Source organism: Crinia signifera, chromosome 8 (assembly GCF_055691185.1).
Source record: "Crinia signifera chromosome 8, ASM5569118v1, whole genome shotgun sequence".
NCBI classification, from domain to species: domain Eukaryota; kingdom Metazoa; phylum Chordata; class Amphibia; order Anura; family Myobatrachidae; genus Crinia; species Crinia signifera.
In genome coordinates, this window is record NC_139224.1 from 167652020 (window position 1) to 167678512 (window position 26493).

Here is a 26493-nt window from a genome sequence, read left to right on the forward strand (position 1 = left end):
ATATACAGTATGAGCATTATATAGATATATAATGCTCATGCAAACATGAAAACTGATTTGAAGATAATTTCCTGCTGACGTCCGGGAAAGTGCTACGCTGTGATCTGTGCTCGGAGGGCCTGATTCAGCCCACACGGATTGGCAGACATTGCCATTCTGCGACTTTGTGGTTTGTGACTTTGCGCATTCGCAAACACTGATGCGCAAGTGTGCGGTCTCTTAAACTGCGGTCGCATTGTGAAAATTGTAACTACAGTCTAAAGCTTCGGAACGACGACGGGGCGCCGACCTGACGTGACCTGACGTTGGCTCTGGCACATCGGGGCCGCAGCCAACTTCAGGGGTCCTTCCTGAAAATGGCTGGGTCCGATTGCGCTTTTCCTCGCCACCCACATAAGCCTGCTGCCTGTCAATCACTCTGCTTATGACCAATGGAAAGCCGATGCTACGATCCTTGCTCGATAATTGCTTGGGCTGAGAATTCGCGAGGGCCTGATTCAGCTTCCGCCGGAGGTTCGCAGGTTTATCCGTAGATGACCATTAATTTAAAGCTCAAATCGTGCAGTCTGTACCTTAAATGTGGTTGCCACTCTAACAAAGCCGCCATCCTCGGACAAACTCACCCACTACATCTACCAGCAATGTCTCCACGTCTCTGTGCTGCCAGCGTTCTCTGCCACTGCCCTCTGCCATACACTGGTGTCATTGTTATGGTTAGGCACTTAGTAGAACCGCGTCCAGATCGTCAGTAACGGAACTTAGACGCCAGCGTTAGAGCGACGGGAGCGTCATCGAGTCATGTGTACTTTTACAAGGTTACACTTAGAAGGGGGTTTAGTTAGGGTTCCGCTGCAGGGGGTTAGGTGTAGGCGGCGTGGTGCGGAGGAAAGGTTTACCCCATAGGTTCCCAACTGCGGTCCTCAAGGCAGCCCAACGGTCCAGGTATTAATTATATCCATGCTTGGCCAAAGGTGACTTAATTAATAACTCAGTCCGTCTGATTTAACCATCTGTGCTGAGCCATGGATATACCTAAAACCTGGACCGTTGGGGTGCCTTGAGGACCGCGTTTGGGAACCTCTGGTTTAGCCACTTATGGGGAGGGTTATGGCCAGGCTACGGGGAACGTAGAGTTGAGGGGGGGGGGTCAGATCATCTTACTGTATCGGCTTGTTACCTGCAACCTTGTCCTATCCTTCTTACCTCCTGTGCTCTTCAGAAGTGCCTTGTGCCATCGGGCTGGGTTAATTTGCTATGTAGCTGCTCCATAACTGGCATCAGATGCACAGATTAGAGTCGCACGCTCTAGTTGTGTAACACAAAGAAGCAACTTTGTCTGATGCTACAAACCAGTGACTAGAACACTGGAAAGGAAGCCAGGAAGTGTGTGCAATACATCTGAGCTCATCGGTGATCCCTAGCACTGTACATTAGGGGGAAACACTGGAAATGTCCCAGGTGTCACCGGCCCTCTCTGACTCATACGCCATAAGACGTCGGAGGGCGGAAGAGATTGGCACCATAGACACAACGCAGCTGAAGCTGAAGTCTTCACTGCCAATAAGGGATCCAGATTTTGGGTCGACCACTGTTTATTGGTCTACATGTATTATGCCGATATGGACGCACGAAAAAGGTTGAAAAGGCAATGGTCGACATGTAAAAGTTGACATGAGTTTTATTCATTTTTGTAACTTGTACATACTTTACCATCTCCGCGGACTCACGGCGAATCATGGCAAGTGACACGTGCGCTAATTGGGGATCCGTGGGCTCAAATCTACAAAGTGACGCATCAAAAGTGAAAAACTTATGTTGACCTTTTTTATGTGTCGACCTTGCGTGTGTTGACCTCTTGCTTGAGTCGATATTATGCATGTCAACCTTTTGGGGGTCAAACTAGACACTGTCACCCTAATTAGTGTCCACCCTATGATCCGCACCTGACAATAATGGGGACTAGCATCATAATGGGAGAGAGATCTGTGATGTATTAGGCCCTCGATAAATATCCCCGACATCTACATTAGGGTCGGGGTCGTAGTGTCGACAGTATTGGTTGACAGGCAAAAGGTCGACACGTGAAAAAGATAGACATGCATTAGGTCTACATGGTCAAAAGCTCGACACAAGCAGCAGGTCGACATCAAAAGTGTCAACATGGGGTTTTTTGTGTGCCTGTCGACATGGGCACCGTATTAGTGTACTGCGTCCCCTGGCATGGCACGGGGCCTCGCTGCGCTCGACACACTGTTATCGTCTCACTATATGCCCGCTCCGATAGTAAAGTATGAAAAAATTCTCATGTCAACCTTTTGATCACGTCGACTTAATGCATGTTAGACTTTTTATGTGTCGACCGTATGTCTGTAGACATACTGACTATCGCCCTATAGACAGCATGTTTTACATTATGAAGAAACTGCCGTCACGCCAGGATTTTACGGTGCATCCCGTATGAACCCAAAATATGACCCTACCATTTCACTGGAATACCTCCTGAACACCTCTGTAACCATGGAAACAGCAAAAAAGGGATGAATTTGGTTGGTTTGGAAAAGCAAACTCCTTCTTTAATGGAAAAAACCATGCTGCACTGCAGGGGGGCAGATGTAACATGTGCAGGCAGAGTTACATTTGGGCGAGTTATATTGTTTCTGTGCAGGGTAAATACTTGCTGCTTTAATTGACACTGCAATTTAGATTTCAGTTTGAACACACCCCACCCAAATGTAACTCTCTCTGCACATGTTACATCTGCCCCACCTGCAGTGCAGCATGGGTTTTGTCCATTAAAGAAGGAGTTTGTTTTTGCAAGTGAACCAGAATCACCACCAAAATGCATAGTGTTATACAGCAGGTTAAGGGCCTGATTCACACATATTCGCTGCCTAGCAAGCAGGCAAATTCCGCCCGCCAAGTGCCCGACCCCCCGTCCAGCATTTCTATGGGCGCACCCATCATATTTGTGGCGACGCCCCTGCATCCGCCCCTCCTGGAGCGAACGTGTGAAACTCGCCGAAGCCCTCCGGTTATGGGGATTTGCACATGCGCATATTCGTGCAAACGACGGCGAGGAGAGCAAATTCGGGTCGAATTCGCCCTCTAAAGGTGCCCATACACTAGTAAGATTTATCTTCAGATCTGGCTGGTTGGAACAAAAACATGGTTATGGATGAGTGACAGTTTGTCAGTTTTCCAGCATTTCCAAGCAAATGGTCAACTGTCATTTGCTCTCATCCATAACCAGGTTTTTGTTCCAACCAGACAGATCTGAAGATAAATCTGCGTGTGTATGGCCACCTTAAGACTGATCCGGAACTGCCAGTTTATCTTCTGCACCCAACAGAAAATAACGTAGGATAAAATGTTGATGATAAATACGGTCCGATCACTAACACGCAGATGAGACGCAGAAGGTTCCATTGCTTCCTGCGGGTCCTCAGGCATCAGGAGGAAGTCCCGATCCAGGGAGCACAGGAAGTCTCTCTGTACAGACAGGTGGCCCCTTCAGGCTTATTGTTATCATGTCTGTGATTCACTCTCTTATTGATAAGATAACACTCGCAGTGACGGAGATTTACATTGTGCGGAGTGGGGGCAGAGACGTAAACAGGAAAGGGATAACTTGGGCCTACGGGTCATTTCGATAAATATTTTGCAGCAGATGTTGCAGGAAAGGTCCTTATATGGGATAGTTGCGTGTTCCTTTCCATGGTCCTAGCCCAAAATCTCCATAGTGTTTGTGACTAACGCCATGAAATCTGAAGTCGAACTTCCAAAACTACGTACAGGGGAGATAGAGAACAGTTAATGGTAGAAAAACAAAATCTTTGCTATGTGGAACTACAAGTCCCAGCAAGCCCATTAACAGCTTGGACATGCTTTTCGTAGCCCACCGGCTACTGGACACAACGGTGGGCTCTCACAAATGGGCAGTCAGTGGTCTTGTCGTCAGTAATCGACACACAAAATATACTTGGATATCGAGCGCACCGGCTTGTGCGTTTTGCAATCACATCTCCGCTGACAACTGCGTAACGGCGCTGTGACCATTGCTCGCTAGCAGGCAGAGGGCAGCCATTGTCGCATATGCAGATTGGTTATGGCAAAATGGGTCAACATGCACAGTCGGCAGACAAAAAGTTGACAAGCTAACGTTGGCATGTAAATGGTCGCACATGGAAAGGTCAACGATTTTTTTTAATGGGATTTTTTTGTGTCGATGTATATATTTCAGCACATGGACCACACATTAGTAAATGGCCCCACTCATGCTTCATTCCCAAACAGTCCGCGCAGAGGGTAAAAAGTTGATGAGGACAGAATGTAAAATTATATTTGGGAGGGTCCAAGCTCAAATATAATTTGCAGTGTGAGAATGTGGGCTGCATGCAAAAGCAGCTAGTATTTGCCCTGCATGCATGAGACCCATTTACTATTGAATATTTGCAGCCAATTCAGTAAGTGACTGTGCTGTGACCCGACGGTAATTAATATTTGCAATTAACTCCCAAAAATGGGTGTTTTCCGGGGTTAGCCGCAAAAGTTATGGGCCAGATTGCATATACAGTGATGCGTACAGTGATGTGTACAGTGCTGCTTATAGAGATGCGTACAGTGATGTGTACAGTGCTGCTTATAGAGATGCGTACAGTGATGTGTACAGTGCTGCTTATAGAGATGTGTACAGGGATGTGTACAGTGCTGCTTATAGAGATGCGTACAGTGATGTGTACAGTGCTGCTTATAGAGATGCGTACAGTGATGTGTACAGTGCTGCTTATAGAGATGTGTACAGGGATGTGTACAGTGCTGCTTATAGAGATGCGTACAGTGATGTGTACAGTGCTGCTTTATAGTGATGTGTACAGTGCTGCTTATAGAGATGCGTACAGTGATGTGTACAGTGCTGCTTTAAAGAGATGCGTACAGTGATGTGTACAGTGCTGCTTATAGAGATGCGTACAGTGCTGCTTATAGAGATGCGTACAGTGATGTGTACAGTGCTGCTTATAGAGATGCGTACAGTGATGCTTTATAGAGATGCGTACAGTGATGTGTACAGTGCTGCTTTATAGAGATGCGTACAGTGATGTGTACAGTGCTGCTTTATAGAGATGTGTACAGTGATGTGTACAGTGCTGCTTATAGAGATGTGTACAGTGCTGCTTTATAAAGATGCGTACAGTGATGTGTACAGTGCTGCTTATAGAGATGTGTACAGTGATGTGTACAGTGCTGCTTATAGAGATGTGTACAGTGATGTGTACAGTGCTGCTTATAGAGATGTGTACAGTGATGTGTACAGTGCTGCTTATAGAGATGCGTACAGTGCTGCTTATAGAGATGCGTACAGTGCTGCTTTATAGAGATGCGTACAGTGATGTGTACAGTGCTGCTTATAGAGATGTGTACAGTGCTGTTTATAGAGATGCGTACAGTGATGTGTACAGTGCTGCTTTATAGAGATGCGTACAGTGATGTGTACAGTGCTGCTTTATAGAGATGCGTACAGTGATGTGTACAGTGCTGCTTTATAGAGATGCGTACAGTGATGTGTACAGTGATGCTTTATAGAGATGTGTACAGTGATGTGTACAGTGCTGCTTTATAAAGATGCGTACAGTGATGTGTACAGTGCTGCTTTATAAAGATGCGTACAGTGATGTGTACAGTGCTGCTTATAGAGATGTGTACAGTGATGTGTACAGTGCTGCTTATAGAGATGTGTACAGTGATGTGTACAGTGCTGCTTATAGAGATGCGTACAGTGCTGCTTATAGAGATGCGTACAGTGCTGCTTTATAGAGATGCGTACAGTGATGTGTACAGTGATGCTTTATAGAGATGTGTACAGTGATGTGTACATTGCTGCTTTATAAAGATGCGTACAGTGATGTGTACAGTGCTGCTTATAGAGATGTGTACAGTGATGTGTACAGTGCTGCTTATAGAGATGTGTACAGTGATGTGTACAGTGCTGCTTATAGAGATGCGTACAGTGCTGCTTTATAGAGATGCGTACAGTGATGTGTACCGTGCTGCTTTATAGAGATGCGTACAGTGATGTGTACAGTGCTGCTTTATAGAGATGTGTACAGTGATGTGTACAGTGCTGCTTATAGAGATGCGTACAGTGATGTGTACAGTGCTGCTTATAGAGATGCGTACAGTGCTGCTTATAGAGATGCGTACAGTGATGTGTACAGTGCTGCTTTATAGAGATGTGTACAGTGATGTGTACAGTGCTGCTTATAGAGATGTGTACAGTGCTGTTTATAGAGATGCGTACAGTGATGTGTACAGTGCTTCTTATAGAGATGCGTTCAGTGATGTGTATACTGGTGTGTGTAGTAAGCAGCTGTGTGGTCACCGGCTGGTGTTGAGCTGCACATTCCCTGTGGGATATTACACGACATAAGGAACCCTCTCTCACGGCCCCCGTAACCCTGTGGCCCTGTATGGCTCACACTGAACACACAATCGCACAGTTGAGGTCCCAGCTCACACTTACTGTGGACACTCCGTTCTGGCGGAATCCAGTTCTATAATTGAATTCATTGTTGGAATCACTTGTACTGGTGGAGATCTAATAAAGCAATGGGCTAAATTGTAATCACTTTACGACGGAGGGAGTCTGCCGCTTCCTCCAGTTCTGTGTACAACGTGCCTCCCCCCTGCGTCCATTGTGCCTATTTTTTAAAATAACTTTATTTGTATTTCTAAGTGGTTAAGTAGGTACATTGCACATGGGCCCCTGAAACCAGGGGGCCCACACCACACATGTTGCACCCATTTATTTTACTACATACCCCTCTGTAGTCCTGCAACACCGGTAGCAGAACTGCAAAAATCAGCAAGAAAAGTTCAATTTTTCCGGAGATCTGCGCATTAGATTCGAGCCCTCTAGAGCGATGCGTGGCGCTGCTGCCGGCAGAAAGGAGGGGGCCCAGACCGTGGAGGATGTACACGGGGGCCTCCTCCTCTTTTAAAAGGCCCATGGATCAAACAAATTGTTCTTGAGGAGGAATTTGGTCCCCCTTCCAGCATTGTGATGCATGATCCATGTGCTCCAGAACCGGTCGCACAGCCTACTGGAGCGTGATTCCGGCACTGATGTCGGCTGTCACAGACCGCCCCATCACTGCACGGGGATTGTGATGCCAGAAATAGATACATTCTGCACCCGTGCGGAACGGACCGACTAATCTAAAATCGTGGCGGACTCTGTTGCATGTGATGCAACCTTGCCAGCTGCAGTACTGCCGTTTCCAGATGCATCACATGCAGCCCTGCTAGGCAGGTGGTGCAACGTTTCAGTGGAGTCCAACCGCAGGTTGTAGAGTCCCGCAAAAGGTGAAGGAGAACAACAAGAGAATATGCAGCGTAGCTAGATAAAAAAGGAGCAGCAAAAGATAATAGCGCAAAATAAGACATACCAAAAAAAAAACGATAAAAGAGCACAGCAAGTGGTAATAGAGCACAGCCGGATAAAGCACACATCTGCGTAAAAGAATTTGCAATCAGCTTCTGCGCTATACGTGCAACTCGCTGCATAAAACCCATTACAACTTGTTTGTTGTACAAACACCCTATAGGGTGACAATGGGGAAATGCCCATCCTGCATGTTACAGCCCTCTATAAATCTCCGATTGACTTCGCTCTGTCCGGTGCTTTGTTCTCCTACATAAATGTATTTTTCTCTTGTGCTTAAACGCGCACCCCAGAGAGTCAGATGCAGGCTGGCCCGTAACTATTCCAGCTATGCCATATACGTCAATAGCCATCAGCCACCGCCCCTTCTCCCGCTCCTGCCAAGAAACTGCCGGCAGCCTCAGAGTCAGGAATTAGAAGCAGATTCTGTCTAAGAATGAGGAAATCTAGATAATAATTTGGCTGTAAATGTAAACCTCTCACTTACTAGGTGGAACACTGGCAGGCTGAGAACTTGTCTTTTTTTTCCTGCAAATATGTAAGAAGCCATAAAAATTTTAAACAAACCTTTCTTAAGTGACTGTTAGCAGCAGCAGGGGCCTGCGGGTCACCCAGGCCCGAGGCTCCTTCCCTCTGCTGCCCCACACGCTTGTAGGACAAGTATTACGGGTGTAGAAGTTCTCCGAGGAGGGACGGTTGTGGCGCATGGTAGTCACCAGCCCGTTTGTACGCCTGCGAACAGAGCAAAATGTTAATGACAGTCAGGCGTCATCAAGTGACCGCTGGTGCGCAAAACACTTGAATTCCCCCCATAGAGGTGAGGCTATTATTACGTTGCAGTGATGGCGAATCTTGGCACTCCAGCTGTTGTTGAACTACACATCCCAGCATTTCCTGCAACAGTGTCAGCCCTGCAAGAATGCAGGCACCAGGATCCCGACGCGATCGGAATGACTCCGCGCAGTCTCCTTCCTAGCCGCAGCGCGTTGTGAACAAGATGCATTTTTGGCAGGAAAGACGTCTGGCACTTGCACAGTTGTGCCGGGATGTGGTGGCTCGCTTGCACCAGGCATGTCGCGCTGCTTGGCGTATAGGGATGGATTTATCAGGGGACACCTGTAAGAACGGCTTGAGGTAATGCTCTGCCTACCTTTGGGCTGACCTCTCCAGGAGAGGGCAGCCAGTTCTTTTGAGGCAGTGGGCCCGGGTCAGCTGACGGGGTAGGAAAGAGGTGGTGCTAGACAGGCATGATGCATTTGTGGGCGTGGCCAGCACATCCTTGTAGCCATGCCCCCATCATGCAATGCCGGTATTTCAAGCATTGCACAGTGGGGTGTGTGGCTACAATGATGCGCTATGCGTCATTTGGTCCCACGGGTCGCGGAGGGCGGGCACAATTCCGGAAGGCTTGCCTACCTTTCCGGGGGGCCGGGAGGGGGACCCGATTTCCGAGACCCTCCCGGCCATTCTGGGAGGGTAGGCAACCATGATTAAAACCTCTGCATGAATAACGGAAACCAAATACCACACACACACACACACACGCACCACCACCAGCTTTAATAGGAGTGTGTGTGTGTTCTGTGAACACCTCCGTACTGTACCCTGCCTATGTCAGTGCACCCCTCCCTCCCTCCCACAGGTCTGCATCTTGTGTGGCCATCTGCAGATTGCCTCCTTACAGTTCCCACTATGCTGATATGTGTAAGTTATACAGCATTAGAGATGAGCCCATGGGAGCTCAGGAAATCCAAAATACCCTAAACTGCCGGAATCCTAAGCAGGGGAACGCCAATCGTTTTATGGGTGTCCTTATAAAAACGTTGGGCTGCGGACATCACATCGCCCACCACGAATTTGCCCATCTCCGGCCAAGATAATTCAGGCGAGACTGTTATCTACGAACGGGGGAAAAAAGATGTTGAGCGACCATCTAATTATTTTTCGCGCGTGCGGCCGCATGCAATCTGTGTACAGATCCCCTTGCATGCAAATGCGGGGATTCGCATGGCGGGGTCATTCGGCTGGGTAGTGTTTACCTGTTCGCTAGGCTGCTAACATATGTGGCCTAGCGCACTGGTCTGAATCAGGCCTAACGTTTTACTCAGTTACTTGCTGTCGTACAGGCATCGAGATCCCCCAAATCCCCCTCCTGTATGAGCAGCGTTACCGGTTACTCGGGCTCCTTCCAAATCCAAGGGTTTCATCCCAGATATTGTTGTACCTAGGCCCAGCTATATAGGTGGATGTGGTCCCGGACAGATGTTTCTCTATGGAGAGGAATGCTAGGTTCCACACTGACACCTCATTTGTCACTATAATATTACAGACATGTTATTACATCTCCGTATGATATCCCGCCTGCAGCAATGCCGGAGAAGTCATTGTAGTCACTGTGAACGATGCAGTGTGCATTTCAGAAATGTGACCTATCACAGCAGGATCCCGGCCTTCACCAGGGGGGCGGGGGAGTGTGAAACAGGGCTGTGGGATAATAAGGAGGTGAACTACCTGGTGGGAATGGAACCCATGACCTCAGCGCTGTGAGGCAGTAATGTAACCATTACACCATCCGTACTGCCCCGTATCTATAACACATGGTGGGGATAGAACCCATGACCTCAGCGCTGTGAGGCAGTAATGTAACCATTACACCATCCGTACTGCCCCGTATATATAACACATAGTGGGGATAGAACCCATGACCTCAGCGCTGTGAGGCAGTAATGTAACCATTACACCATCCGTACTGCCCCGTATATATAACACATAGTGGGGATAGAACCCATGACCTCAGCGCTGTGAGGCAGTAATATAACCATTACACCGTCCGTACTGCCCTGTATATATAACACATGGTGGGGATAGAACCTATGACCTCAGGGCTGTGAGGCAGTAATGCTAACCATTACACTTTCCGTACTGCCCTGTATATATAACACATGGTAGGGATAGAACCCATGACCTCAGTGCTGTGAGGCAGTAATGTAACCATTACACCATCCGTATTGCCCTGTATATATATAACACATGGTGGGGATAGAACCCATGACCTCAGTGCGGTGAGGCGGTAATGCTAACCATTACACCGTCCGTACTGCCTGGTATATATAACACATGGTGGAGATAGAACCCATGACCTCAGCGCTGTGAGGCAGTAATGCTAACCATTACACCGTCCGTACTGCCCCGTATATATAACACATGGTGGGGATAGAACCCATGACCTCAGCGCTGTGAGGCAGTAATGCTAACCATTACACCATCCGTACTGCCCCGTATATATAAAACATAGTGGGGATAGAACCCATGACCTCAGCGCTGGGAGGCAGTAATGCTAACCATTACACCATCCCTACTGCCCGTATATATAACACATGGTGGGGATAGAACCCATGACCTCAGCGCTGTGAGGCAGTAATATAACCATTACACCGTCCGTACTGCCCTGTATATATAACACATGGTGGGGATAGAACCCATGACCTCAGCGCTGTGAGGCAGTAATGCTAACCATTACACCGTCCGTACTGCCCCGTATATATAACACATGGTGGGGATAGAACCCATGACCTCAGTGCTGTGAGGCAGCAATGCTAACCATTACACCAGCCGTACTGCCCCGTATATATAACACATGGTGGGGATAGAACCCATGACCTCAGATCTGTGAGACAGTAATGCTAACCATTACACCGTACGTGCTGCCCCGTATATAACACATGGTGGGGATAGAACCCATGACCTCAGTGCTGTGAGGCAGCAATGCTAACCATTACACCATCCGTACTGCCCCGTATATATAACACATGGTGGGGATAGAACCCAAGACCTCAGCGCTGTGAGGCAGTAATGCTATAACCATGACACCGTCCGTACTGCCCCGTATATATAACACATGGTGGGGATAGAACCCATGACCTCAGCGCTGTGAGGCAGTAATGTAACCATTACACTGTCCGTGGTGACAGTGGTAGTGTTCCTTACTCCAATCTCCTCTTATACTCCTCTCCTGTTATTGAAACGATTAAGCCAAAAAGTGGCTGGCACCCACGATCTTTCCAAAACTCAATCCAGACAGGCTCTTATTAAAATATACATACAGTACATACATAAAGTTTCTGTGCTAGTTCTTTATTTTGAAGTTGCATTATTTAGACATTTCTGGGATCTCTCTTGATACTTAAGAGACTCTACCGGGCCAGTGCTCAGAGCAGGAGACTCTACTGGGCCCGGTGCTTAAAGCAGGGCACTCTACCGGGTTGGTGCACAGAGCAGGAGACTCTACTGGGTTGATGCTCAGAGCAGAAGACTCTACCAGGCCGGTGCTCAGAGCAGGAGACTCTACTGGGCCCGGTGCTCAGAGCAGGAGACTCTACCGGGCCGCTGCTCAGAGCAGGAGACTCTACTGGGCCGGTGCTCAGAGCAGGAGACTCTACTGGGCTGGTACACAGAGCAGGAGACTCTACTGGGCTGGTGCACAGAGCAGGAGTCACTACTGGGTTGATGCTCAGAGCAGGAGACTGTACCAGGCAGGTGCTCAGAGCAGGAGACTCTACTGGGCCGGTGCTCAGAGCAGGAGACTCTACCGGGCCGGTGCTCAGAGCAGGAGACTCTACTGGGCCGGTGCTCAGAGCAGGAGACTCTACTGGGCTGGTGCACAGAGCAGGAGACTCTACTGGGCCGGTGCTCAGAGCAGGAGACTCTACTGGGCCCGGTGCACACAGCAGGAGTCACTACTGGGTTGGTGCTCAGAGCAGGAGACTCTACTGGGCCCGGTGCACACAGCAGGAGTCACTACTGGGTTGGTGCTCAGAGCAGGAGACTCTAGTGGGCCCGGTGCAAACAGCAGGAGCCACTACTGGGTTGGTGCTCAGAGCAGGAGACTCTAGCGGGCCAGTGCTCAGAGCAGGAGCCTCAACGGGGCCATTGCACAGAGCAAAATACGCTATTGGGCTGGTGCACAGAGCAGGAGACTCTATGGTCTCTTGTCCCACTCTGCTCCTATGTCTGTGACCCGGGAGATGACTTCTCACTATTAGAGAAGACCGGTGCCTATTACCTAAAAATATCAGTATAATATCTGCTATCTGGGAAGTAATGGTCAAGTTTCCAGTGTGCCTCTCCATCATTAGTAGCCCCGGTGTGCCTCCCTAGCATTAATGTCCCCCACAGTGCCTCTCCATCATTAGTAGCCCCGGTGTGCCTCCCTAGCATTAATGTCCCCCACAGTGCCTCTCCATCATTAGTAGCCCCGGTGTGCCTCCCTAGCATTAATGTCCCCCACAGTGCCTCTCCGTCGTTAGTAGCCCCGGAGTGCCTCCCTAGCATTAATGTCCCCCACAGTGCCTCTCCATCATTAGTAGCCCCGGTGTGCCTCCCACCAATAACAACCCCCGGTATGCCTCCGCCACAGCGGTAGAGGCGACAGTTGGTGGGAAGTCACAGATGAAGCTACACAACCCGTTTCCTACGTACTGATCAGTGTGGTGTACATTGTCGCTGTAGCTTAGCTTCTATAATACATGGATGTATTTTATGCAGAGAAAAAGGCTATATTTGGAGGACTTTTAAAATAGCCTTTTATAAATAACCCGTGTGTTTAGTAACAAGGAGAGAACACAGATGGTGCGTTTCTCATAGCTGAAATAGCAAGCAAGAGACGCAGGTATCCCGCAGCACATAATACAGGCCGGACGCTGGGTTCTGGGAATTCAAGCCCCAACACTGATCTGAAAGGAACCCCCCCCCCCCCCCTCATTTCTCCACCGCTACATATAAACTGTACTTTCTAAAAAATGCTAATTTGTAAATACAGTATAGCTGTTATGTACTAACATTGTATCACCACAGGTTGTCTGCATCTTTATGTTAATGCAGCCTCCCATTATTAAGCATTTACCTGGCGCGGTCGCATGAGATCGAGGCCAGTTGGGCTTTTGCTGACGCGGTCACATCCCATGCGACTGTCTGCTGACGCGTTCCCTGGTAAATTCAGAGGACATCCGTGCTGTGTATGGGCAGAACAGGTCTCCAGGGCCGCCTTAATGTATGTGCAGCTGCCCCAGGGACCCTCAATTCTATGGGTCTTCATTCAGGGGATGGGAATCCCGTCAGTCCGTCCCTGATGGCCGTCCTGCATGCACAGCAAGGTTACACACCGCTATGGGCTCAGAGATGCTTCCACTGATGTAACACCGGGATATTGGAGTAACATCGGTACATCTATTACACCACACTTGGGTCTACAGTCATTAGGTCGACCACGTTAGGTCGACATGGGCCAAGGTCGACAGGGTTATAGGTCGACATGTGTTTAGGTCGACATGGGTTTAGGTCGACAGTCATTAGGTCGACATGAGTTTTTCACTGTTTTTTTACCCAAATGTCGACACAGTCGACATGGACAGAATTTGAGGTGAACCGCAGCCCCTCGCTTCGCTCGCAATGCTTCGGACACGGTGCCTCACTGCGCTCGGCACACTTTTTTATTCTCCCACCACGCCCTAGTGGATGGTAGGGCATGGAATACCACCTGTCGGCACATGTCAGCTCAAAACTCATGTCGACCTAATGACTTTCAACCTAAACCCATGTCGACCTTGACCCATGTCAACCTTGGCCCATGTCGACCCAACGTGGTCAACCTAATGACTGTCGACCTAATGCTGTGTACACACGGGGGAGATATATTGCTCAGTTTCTACTTTACATCAGCGACCAGAGATGGTCGCTGATGAAAAAGAAACTGCCGGGGGGGAGCCCGGCAGTGGTAATCAGCTGGTCGCAGGAGCATGTTCCTGCGACCAGCGATCACCACAGGGGCAAAAACGGGAGCGCGCACCCGGCGATATATCGCCGGTGCACACTCCCATTGCGGGCAATATGGTCGCTCAGCGACCATATTTCCTGCGATTTTGCACAAAATCGCCCCTGTGTGTACGCACCTCTAGTGTGGTCTAATAGATGACCGTTTCCCGTTAGCTTGAGCAGTGAAGCCATTCTCCTTTGCAACATTAACACATGTATTTCCCATGTTCATGTTTGGCCTGAACAACAACTGAACCTCTTGACCACGTCTACCTGCTTGTATGCATTTACAGTACTGGCTGATCATCATTGGCTGATTACAACAAACAGCTAAGTGTATATCATTGCATACCTCCTATACTGAACGATGATTGCACCAACACTGCAATTATACAACACAAATGTGTATACGATTACAACCTGTGGGAGCCAAGGTTTTATTTGCCCAGGTTTAATAGATTCCTCATCAGCGAGACGGATTTACTTTTAACGATGAAATGAAATATGTGTTCCGCTTATTCATTCTGCCGCTGCGTCACGCGGATATTTACATAGTTGCAATATGCAATATTATAGTATTTACATTCTGCCTTACGCTGTGCATGTATTATATCTTGGCAGCTCCTGTCTTCGGCGTTACCTCCACGCTGACTCATCCCTTATTAAACTTTACCGGTGAAAGTCAGATCAGTTCTTGTCTGATACATGTGTGCGCAGAAATCACACACTGACAGTTTTATTGTCACATCACATAGCAGCAGTATTATTGGGCCTGACTGATGAAGTTTGCTCAGTACTGATATATCGGACACCTGCGCTAATGGATCTGCCATGTCCACATTAAACTACAAGAGAAATGACCAAGTTACATCTTTGTGCTTGTTACAATACCGCGGGGCTGATTCACATAAGACCCTTAGGTATATATTCAATTGATGCCGAAATTCTTTTGCTGGAATGGATCCGGCATCCATTATTCAATGCAGCAGCCAAATCTGACGTCGGATTTGGCCGCTGCTTGATGCTCAACTGGCCGGCCTGGGGACCGAGTAAGCGGGAGCCAGGATGGGTGAGCTGTTCTCAACAGGCCCAGTGGCGGTGAGTAAGGAAGTCTGCGGGTGGGTACGGGAGTCTGCGGGTGGGTACGGGAGGCTGCGGACGGCGCCGTGTAAGCTGCTGCTGCTTACCCGGCGCCATCCTCCCTGCCTCAAATCAGCATTTTTTCAGGTCGGATTGAGATTGATGGAAACACAGCCAAAACCTTTCAGCTTTGGCTGTGTTTGTCAAAACAAGTGGATTAGCGGCAATCCACCTGGTTTACGGCAGGTCAAAACATTTCGACCTGCCAAAAAAAAACAGTTAGCATTGAATAGATCAAAACCCCTTCCAATCTATTAATGTCGAAAACTGCCATCTTTTTGGCAAGACGACAGTTTCGACACCCATTGAATATACCTCTTAGAGTCACGATGGTGAGGTCTTCTGCAGCTAACAGTCTGTCCCCCCCCCCCCCCCCCTCTGTTCCTATAGAGTTAGTACGCTCCCCGGTACTTAGGTGACCACCTGGATTTATACTCTGGTCTGGTAACCACAAAGTACAAATTATAAGAAGGTATAATGTTCTAACCGGTCTGGACCTGAATGGATGGGTTAGTTGAACCGCTAGTAACGGATTCTGGAGTGATATCGATTCAGTTCCAACAACTCAGAGATGAGAGTAAGACCAATGGTGTCCGATTCGACTGAGGATTTGTGGCAGCCATTGTACAAGATACTGGCAGATGGAGAAGTAGGGCAGGGGTAGAGGATGCAAGATTTCACTGACGTGAAAAGGTACAACCATGCAGGGCTCTGGAAGATGTAGAGCAGGCCAGGAATGTAGGATTTCACTGAGGTGTACAGCTACAATTGTGCAAGGCTCCTGGCAGATGTAGAACAGGCCAGGAATGCAGGATTTCATGGAGATGTACAGCTACAACCATGCAGGGCTCTGGCAGATGTAGAGCAGGCCCGGAATGCAGGATTTCACTGAGGTGTACAGCTACAATTGTGCAAGGCTCCTGGCCGATGTAGAACAGGCCAGGAATGCAGGATTTCATGGAGGTGTACAGCTACAACCATGCAGGGCTCTGGCAGATGTAGAGCAGGCCAGGAGTGCAGAATTTCACAGTATCCAACAGAGAGACAACAAAAACCAAGATGACATTGCTCTGATACGGACATATTTGTACCTCGTGAGTTCTGGAAAACATGAACCTTTGTGTGTCAGTAATTGTATTTGTTAGCGCACACATATACTGGGTTATGCGGCTACAACAATGTAACATTTGTGAGGCTGGACACAGAACCGCTCGTCCTCATTACCGCCACAAAAGGCACCAGTATATCACATTTGACACATTCAATTCAATTCCAACGACGTCAGAGATCCCGAATTTCCAGGAATATTTGACAGCTTAGTCCTTGTCCTCGTCCTTAGAAATGATCCCATCTTCTTTTCTTCTTCTGCTCGTCTGTATAGTAAAGCTTTCACTAACCATAGCTTCATAAGATAAAGGGGGATTCAATTCCATGCAAAGGGTGCGAATTGCCATGGCAACTGCACCGCATCTCGCACCTTTCCCCCGACCGGCTGAATGCCAACGGCCCTCAGAAGTGCGCTGTATCCTATGGGGTAGCGCGGTGCCAGCGATGTGTGCTGAGCGATCCCTTCCTTAGCACTGCTCCCTGTGTGCGCCGGACTGTGCAGTCCTGTGGTTGGCATGTGGCATCTTCTGGTCCCCATCTTCTGGACCATGTGCACTTTGAAGGTGGGATCGGGATGAATGGTCGACAGTGTCAACACTCAAAAGGTGGTCACCATATGGTTGACATTGAGAATATAGGTCAAAAAGGATTCTTCATGATTGCTTTTTCTTTTTGAACTTTATCATCATTTACCGTCGGCGCGGGCTACTACTAGGAATGGTAAAATCGCTGAATCACGGCAAGCGAGGCGACTTACTACTGTAACTGGGGGTCAAATCTGCAAATTTACACAAAATGTGAAAAACTCATGTCAACATTTGCACGTGTCGACCTTTTGTGTTTGCTGACAGTGTCGGCCTGGACACTGTGCTGCTTATTCTGGATCAGATCTCTGCTGTGTACTGAGAATCCGGCGAGGATCTGCGCTGATCACCCGATGAATAATGATCTGTATTATTATAAGCTGCTCGCTGTGTCCTGCTACGTCTCATGCACTAAATCCCAGCACGAAACCTTTGCCAGTATGACTCACACCTGATTCCCGGCTGTGGGACTCTCATGTCGGGCTGCACCTACTTCATGGAAATCCCTCCCCCTTACTCCGATCCTTCAGGCGTCCCCGGATATCTCACCTCTCCAGGCTACGTAGCTTATTATATTCCCAAACTACCTGATTGTAAGTGATTACCACCCGTCAGCTCTACCCGGTTCCCCCCCTCCCTCTCTACCCCGTTGCCTGCACCCTATATAATCAGATTACAGAGGTGTTCTTGCTCAAGTCGCAGCAAATAGCACCTGTCGGTACGCAGGGGCGTCTTAACCCTGAGTGCCAAAATCTCTGCGAGAGATGTTCCAAATCCCAGTGTCATTCACATTTGTTATATAAATTCAAATAAAAGATGTTGTGTACAAACAGATTACATTTCCTATATATAAGGTAACATTACAGGTCATTGTGATGGATACAGATGTTTGATTGTCAATTTTGACAAATTCACTTGGCACTCAAAGGTTTAAGAGAGGAGGAGGTCCGTGTACAACCTCCTCCGGATGGGCCCCTCCTCTCTTCCGGGAGCACTGAAGTTTTCAGACCCTACTGCGCTTGCGCAAATCTATGGGAAAATGGCGCGGTGGCTATTCTTAGACCGATTTTCACAGCACTGCTGCCAGCAGTAGCGCAGCATTGTGGAGTCTGAGCAATAGGGCACAACAATGTTGGCAGCGCTCCTGCCACTGGACTCCAGAGCAGTGGAGTGCAGTGTGCGCGGTGTCAGCCCCCTTGGACTCAGGGGCCCATGTTCTCCACCACACTGCACCCATTATAGATATGCCACTGTCAGTATGCCAGGTCATGGGCGACCTGCCCGCGCTGTGCAGCTTTATGCCCCAACTGTAAGCCCCGTAAGCACTGTGAGCTGTGACGCGGCCGGGTCTGAAGCTCTGATGTGAACAGCCGCAGATCTCTCCTTGCACCAAGTTGCGTTGCGCTAATTGTACATGCGTAACACCAATTCCTGTGTGGGTACAGTCACAGCCCAGTGTCTCTCTGCTTCTGCGTAAAATACACCATATGTAAAGAAATATATGGTAGGCTGGCATCTCCGTGGCGCTGGGCATCTCACGCCATATGGCTTATAAACACCCAGGTAATCTATGCCACCATTAAACACCAAACAAAAGATGAAAAGTATTACAGTATCTCCCTATGATCAGACAAACATTGTTATGTGTCCGGATGAGATCACTGCCCCGTGCTATATACATACCTGCGGCTATATATATACCTATATCCAAACACAGCGGCGTCATCACTGCACACAGAGCAGCACATTCCTGTGCACCCAAAGCCAACAACATAAAACATTCCGATGCACAAACAGGACAATAAAAAGATAACGCAGAGCCGTGAGGTCCCCTTCCTGTTGGTGTGTTCAGCGAAACAATCCAATTGTTCTAGTAAAAAAGTGTAAAGGTTGGGACCCTAGGACCCCGGGCATTGCCACCTTGGTGTGCTGTTCTGCCAGTGTTTGCTGTGAGTGCCCCTGTGGAGGTCTGCGCACGCATGGTGTTCACTCAGCTACCCGCTGACAGCACCACGCAGCGGACACTCCGGCCAGAAGTGCGGTGAGTAGCCCTTGGGCTACAATGGGCTACCGCCATTCTTTGCATTCTGAATATTGGTACAGTAAGCCTGGCAGCATCGCAACCCCCACAGAAACCTATGGGGGATGCGGCTGCCGGTGGTGCGGGAAGGATTCCAGCAGGTATCCTCCTTGATACATGCTGGGGGTACTTCATATTTGTGGCTAACCACTGAAAATTAGCCACAATAAATGGTCCCCAAAGAGAGAAAAAAATATTTGCACACCTTATACTACTTTCAGACCGCAAATGCCGTGTCGCAAATGGGATTAGGACACAGGTCCCATCCCCAGAGCAACACGGCAATGCGGTCTAAAAGTTCCGACACGGCATATTGCCGAGTCGGTGACGTCACATGGGGCGGAGCTGGGCGGCGGCGCGTCATCGGGGGCTCGGGAGGAGGCAGTACTTGGAGCTGACAGTGCTGCCTCCTCCATACTGTGAACGGGACACAGGTCGCTCGACCCAGGCACCCGTTCACACTGCACTTGACACGGGTCATAGCCGTGTTCAACCCTGGTCATTACCAGGGTTGAACACCCGTGTTGCTCGACCCATGGTGGCCTTTTCAGACCGCACCTTGACCCGTGTTGGGGCTGCAAGAACACGGCAATAACCCGGGTCTAGTGTGCGGTATGAGTTAGGGCAGGGTTGTCGACTTTTGTAATCTCCTCTCCGGGAGAAGCCCGGCGAGGAGACTCTCAGAGTTCGGGGGCGGGGTTTAAGAGTGTCGTCATTAAGCCCCGCCGGCTAAAATGATGCAATTATGCCACTTTAGCCCCATCCCCTCCGCGGAGATTGGCAGATCTGGTTATTTAAACGGCAAGGTGAGGGGGAGGAAGCTGCAATCAGGGGGGGGGGACAGAGGGTAGGCAACCCTGAGTTTAAAAAATTGGTCAAAATGGTAAAAGCGAACAACATGAGACAATTCTGTCTACAAATTGGATACTTATCATTGGTAAATATGAAACATACAGATAATAATGGTTGTTTCTATCACAATGGCAGGCTAGCCGCTAACATGTTATTTACCACTGTTGGGATACTTGTGATGACTAATACTTCTGCATTGTACATTTTTTTGCAATTTGCAGAGAGATTTTGAAAAGGAGATAATGATTATTAGACAGAAGGGCAGTGGCAGGCTTAATATATAATCAACTTGTCAGTGTCAGTTACCGTACTGACAGCCAGTGCACAGCATGAACCGGACTGTGGCTTTGCAGGAGGGGTTGTGCCCTTCAATCCTGACCCCTGTTGTCATCACCTCAAGGATCTGGGAGATGCGGGTTCCCCTCAGAGACGTGTTTGCAGCATCTGCTACAATGCATAAAACAGAAAAATGGGACAAATAATCTTATTGTATCCGGCATAAGACTTAATGGGGCAGATGTATTAATCCTGGAGAAGAGATAAAGTGAAAGGAGATAAAGCACCAGCCAATCAGCTCCCAACTGTCATTTTCAAACACATTTCATTGGCTGATGCTTTATCTCCTTTCTCTCTATCTCCAGTTCATCTCTTCTCCAGGCTTAATACATCTGCCCCAAAGAGAGATAAAGTAGAGAGACATAAAGTAGCGAACAGCTCATAACTGTCATTTTTCAAAACCAGACTGTAACGTGTCACTCTCTTAGTACATAGACCCCATAATCACTACTTTAAAAATCTAGTAAAATGATATGAAAATCTGCGTCTCTCCATCTTATATCATATATAATCATAGAAGAACACAGTACGTAGAACAGATTGCTGCATGGCACGGCAGGAGCGTGCTGGGACACATTGGCGTGATAGATGTATTCTGATGTCATGTGATGTGTGGACCATGCCCCCATGTACCCCCTCTCAGCATGCATGCAGTATGCTGTCATTACACATGTGTACCCAGACCACTGACAGAAGAAACGTGGCGGTGCTGTGATAACATGTCTGTGCCAGTAGTACACAACGGTTACACAAGACAACGTTACAAAATGACTTTATTCCAGTGTTACATAACATCCGCACCAGTGCCGTAGTCACTTACGGTACTAAGTGGGGGAATTTACTAAGATCAGAGTCCTATTTCACATTGGGATGTTGCTACTGGCAACCAATCATATACTATCTATTATATTCTAGAAGGTGCTAAATAAATTAAGAACTAGATTCTTATTAGTTGCCCATGGCAACATCCCATGTGAAATAGATCTCCTGTCATAAGGTGCCTACACACTGTACAATCTGTGCATGGAAGATATTGGTGAAAGATTTCCCTTGATCGTCCCAGAGTCATTGGAAAAACAGATGGTGCCACGTAAGACGTCCATGAAAGACGGAAGATGTCAATGTGTGAATGATGTGATCTAGTGGGGGCTCTTTCAGCCAGGGCTGGTTCCAGAAATACAACGGACAAAAAGAGTAGGGGGTCTCCCCGTATTTAGAGACCCAGCACCAGGCTCCAACAGCCAGCGGTGTAATGCCACAGCCGGGGGGGAGACTTTTTATACATCTCCTCTGGTTGGTCAGCCCTGCACGGGCCCCTGGGAGAGTGGGTAGAACTATCGATGGTCATCCATCACATAGTTTGTTACTATCGATGGCTGGTTGCAGTATCACCATCGATGGCGACTGCACCTACTAAGTTGGCATTTTCTAGGTGTAAGTGAGTGCAAGAGAACAGTCTCGTATGGATCGTATGTGATCAGGAGGGGCCTGGGAGAGGTGCACCAGCCCCACACTAGCACCCGACTCGCCCAGTGCATCTGACGCCCCCTGGTGGCCGGAGTACTACTTCTGCTGCCCGCCATGCTGTCAAAGTCTGGGGAATGTAATTACATTTACACATATGGGGATTTGTGGTTTCCAGCCGCGTCACAGCGAATTGCACTGCGCTCCTGTTCTGCGTACCCGCGCCTGTCTGCAGAGCCTTCCACATGAATGAGCAGCACAAGATGAATTCGTGGTGGGAGGAGTATGATGATGGGCGGAGCTGTCTGGCTACAGAATATCTGTGATCTCCAAATGGAATGGGGTGTGGATTATTAGGTAGACTGTGTCAAGAGGTCGACAGTCAAAATGTCGACGTGCAATAGGCCGATATGGACCAAAGGTCGCCTTTAAAAAGGTTGACGTGGGTTTTTCACATTTTTTATGTAAGTGTTGACGTGTGTCGGCATGGACCCCGAGGTAGTGTAAAGCATGCCGTCACCGTCCAGGCGGAATGGTAACGTGTGAAAAAGTCCAAAAAATGTGGAAAACTCACGTCGACCGTTCCACGTGATGACATTTTGCCGGTGTCTGCATTTTGCTTGTGTCGACCTTTTGACCAGGTCGACTTATTGTCGGTGCCCAGCAAGTGCACGTTGACCCTTTGTCGGTCTATCTAGGCAATGGTCTCCCAGGCACCTGACAGTCCAGGTTTTACAGGATATCCACGGCTCAGCTCAGATGGTCAGGTCCTATTGGCTGAGACGCTGATGACCTCACCAGTAGCCGAGCACGGATATACCTGACACCTGGACTGTATGGGGTCACGTTACCAAGATGGGATGTTTCCCATAGCAACCAAACAAATGAGCAGAATTATGCTAAGGCGAGACAAACATTGAGAAGCTCGGTACTTGTTTAGTTTCACGGCGGCCGATATATCGGATGCGATATCGGCCGATCCGATGTGATTTTTTACCTGTTCATAACCCCACTATCCACTACACATGGAGTTAATTTTATATAGTGTGGGGAGCGCAGCGAGGCGAGCGGACGCTGATTACTGCGCTCGCCACACTATATAAAATCAACTCCGTGCGTAGTGGATAGTGGGGTTATGAACAGGTAAAAAATCACATCGGATCGTCCGATATCGCATCCGATATATCGGCCGCCGTGAAACTAAACAAGTACCAGAAGCTCTAATATACAGCATATGTCTAATATACAGCATGGTCGCCTACCTGACCCTCTCCATGGGATTGCCATCACCTGTGGTGACACATTTCTCATCAGTTACCTAGCTCCCCACAGGTGCTGGCAATCCTACATTATCCATACCTCCCAGCATGCCCCTCTCCAGGAGGACAGAATGCTCTGTTCCTGGGCTTCCCTGGTAATGTAGGATTGCCAGCACCTGTGGTGACACCTTTCTTATCAGTTACCTAGCTCCCCACAGGTGCTGGCAATCCTACATTATCCATACCTCCCAGCATGCCCCTCTCCAGGAGGACAGAATGCTCTGTTCCTGGGCTTCCCTGGTAATGTATGATTGCCATCACCTGTGGTGAAACACCTTTACCTAGCTCCCCACAGGTGCTGGCAATCCTACATCACCAGGGAAGTCCAGGAGCAGAGCATTTTCTCCCGCATGGAGAGGGTCAGTACAGGCATATCTCCTATATATTTGGCTACATCTGTCACTCAAAGTGGGTGTCTGTGTCTATAACGCTCTGTTCCTGGACTTTCCTCTTAATGTGTGATTGCCTTCATCTGTGCTGAACACCTTTCTGAGAAATTAACCTGTTTAAAACAGGTGATGGCAATCATACATTAAGGGGAAGTCTAGAAACAGAGCATTGTGTCCCTCCTGGAGAGGGTCATGTTGGGAGGTATGTGACAGAGAACCAGCCCAGTGAGCCCACAGACAGTGCCAGACACCCACTGCCTTCCCATGTTGCCCAGCACTGCTACTCCACAGCCACCAGGTGAGCGCCCCCCTCCCGCGATTTGCGGCAAAACCTCCCCCCCCGCGACCCCCCCTACCGCGATTCGCAGCAAAAACACCCACGCGACCCCCCCTCCCGCGATTCGCTGCAAAAAGAACCCCCCCCCCCCCCACGACCCCTCCCGCAATTCGCGGCATAACCACCACCCCGCGAACCCCCCCTCCCGCGAATCGCAGCAAACCCTCCCCCGTGACCCCCCCCCCGATTCGCGGAAAAAATACCCCCCCGCGACCTCCCTCCCGCGATTCGCGGCAAAAAGACCCCCCCCGCGACCCCCCCTTGCACGATTGGCGGCACCCCCCCTGCGACCCCCCTCCCGCGATTCGCGGCACCCCCCCCCCCCCGCAATTCGCAGCAGCCCCAGGATTAAATGGCACATGCAAAACACTGACATGGCTATGGTCGACAATGAAAAAGGTTGACATGAGTTTTTGAAGATTTATTTTTAATTTTTTTCATATTCATTGTCATGTGTCGACATGGACACCAATGAAGTGGCACACTTATGTCAACATTTACATGTGTTGACCTTTCTGTGTTGATTTTTTCTTGTGGCGATTCGTGTCACACCCCCCCGCAACCCCCCCCTCCCGCGATTCGCGGCACCCCCCGTGACCCCCCCACCTCCCGCAATTCGCGGCAACCCCCCACCGGAACCCCTGTGAACCCCGCCCTCCCGCGATTCGCGGCACCCACCCCCGCGACCCCCCCTCCCGCAATTCGCGGCACCCCCCCGTGATTCGCGGCAGCTCCAGAATTAAATTGCACATGAAAAACACTGACATGGCTATGGTCGACAATGAAAAAGGTTGACATGAGTTTTTGAAGTTTTTTTGTCATTTTTTGAATATTTTCATATTCATTCTCATGTGTCGACATGGACACCAATGAAGTGCCACACTTATGTCAACATTTACATGTGTTGACCTTTCTGTGTTGATTTTTTTCTTGTGGCGATTCGCGGCACCCCGGCACCCCCCTGCGACCCCACCCCCTCCCGCAATTCGCGACAACTCCCCACCGGAACCCCCATGAACCCCGCTCTCCCGCGATTCGCGGCACCCACCCCCGCAACCCCCCCCTCCCGCAAATCGCGGCACCCCCCACGATTCGCGGCAGCCCCAGGATTAAATGGCACATGCAAAACACTGGCACGGCTATGGTCGACAATGAAAAAGGTTGACATGAGTTTTTGAAGATTTATTTCATTTTTTGAATGTTTTCATATTCATTGTCATGTGTCAACATGGACACCAATGAAGTGGCACACTTATGTCAACATTTACATGTGTTGACCTTTCTGTGTTGATTTTTTCTTGTGGCGATTCGCGTCACACCCCCCGCAACCCCCCCTCCCGCGATTCGCGGCACCCCCCGTGACCCCCCACCTCCCGCGATTCGCGGCACCCAACCCCGCGACCCCCCCTCCCGCAATTCGCAGCACCCCCCGTGATTCGCGGCACCCCCCGAATTAAATTGCACATGGAAAACACTGACATGGCTATGGTCGACAATGAAAAAGGTTGACATGAGTTTTTGAAGTTTTTTTTTCTTCATTTTTTGAATGTTTTCATATTCATTCTCATGTGTCGACATGGACACCAATGAAGTGGCACACTTATGTCAACATTTACATGTGTTGACCTTTCTGTGTTTATTTTTTCTTGTGGCGATTTGCGTCCCACCACCCCCCCCCCCCACAACCCCCAGTCCCGCGATTCACGGCACACACACACACCTCCCCCGCGATTCTCGGCACCCCACCCCGTGACCCCCCTCCCGTCATTCACGGCACACCCCCGCGACCCCCCCTCCCATGATTCGCCGCAACACCCGCCCCGTAACCCCCCCTCCCGCGATTCGCGGCACCCACCCCCGCGACCCCCCCTCCCGCAATTCGCGGCACCCCCCCGCGATTCGCGGCAGCTCCAGAATTAAATTGCACATGGAAAACACTGACATGGCTATGGTCGACAATGAAAAAGGTTGACATGAGTTTTTGAAGTTTTTTTTTCATTTTTTGAATGTTTTCATATTCATTCTCATGTGTCGACATGGACACCAATGAAGTGCCACACTTATGTCAACATTTACATGTGTTGACCTTTCTGAGTTTATTTTTTCTTGTGGCGATTTGCGTCCCACCACCCCCCCCCCCCACAACCCCCACTCCCGCGATTCACGGCACACACACACACCTCCCCCGCGATTCTCGGCACCCCACCCCGTGACCTCCCCTCCCGTGATTCACGGCACACACCCCGCGACCCCCGCGACCATGATTCGCCGCAACCCCCGCCCCCGTAACCCCCCTCCCGCGATTTGCGGCAACCCACCCCGCGACCCCCCTCCCGCGATTCTCTGCAATCCCTCCCCTCCCGCGATTCGCAGCATCCACCCCCCCTCCTGCAATTCGCGGCACCCCCCGCGACCCCCCCTCCTGCAATTCGCGGCACCCTCCGCGACCCCCCCTCCCGCGATTCGCGGACGCCTAAGTTGCAATACAGGCATCTTTCATACAATTCTAACCATATTTCTCATATACAAACGTTCACAAATTAAGGGGGCGCAGTCCCTTACGACGGTGTGAAGAGCGCCCGTAGGGCGCGATGAATCACCTAGTATGTCTAATATACAGGCATATCTGTTGTATAC

At 49.4% G+C, this 26493-nt stretch overlaps 1 protein-coding gene across 3 annotated transcripts in view; it reads left to right on the forward strand.

Annotated features, from left to right (window-relative positions):
• PDE4B (phosphodiesterase 4B) overlaps positions 1-26493 on the forward strand; it is a 338958-nt gene that overhangs the window by 288067 nt on the left and 24398 nt on the right. The window lies entirely within an intron of this gene.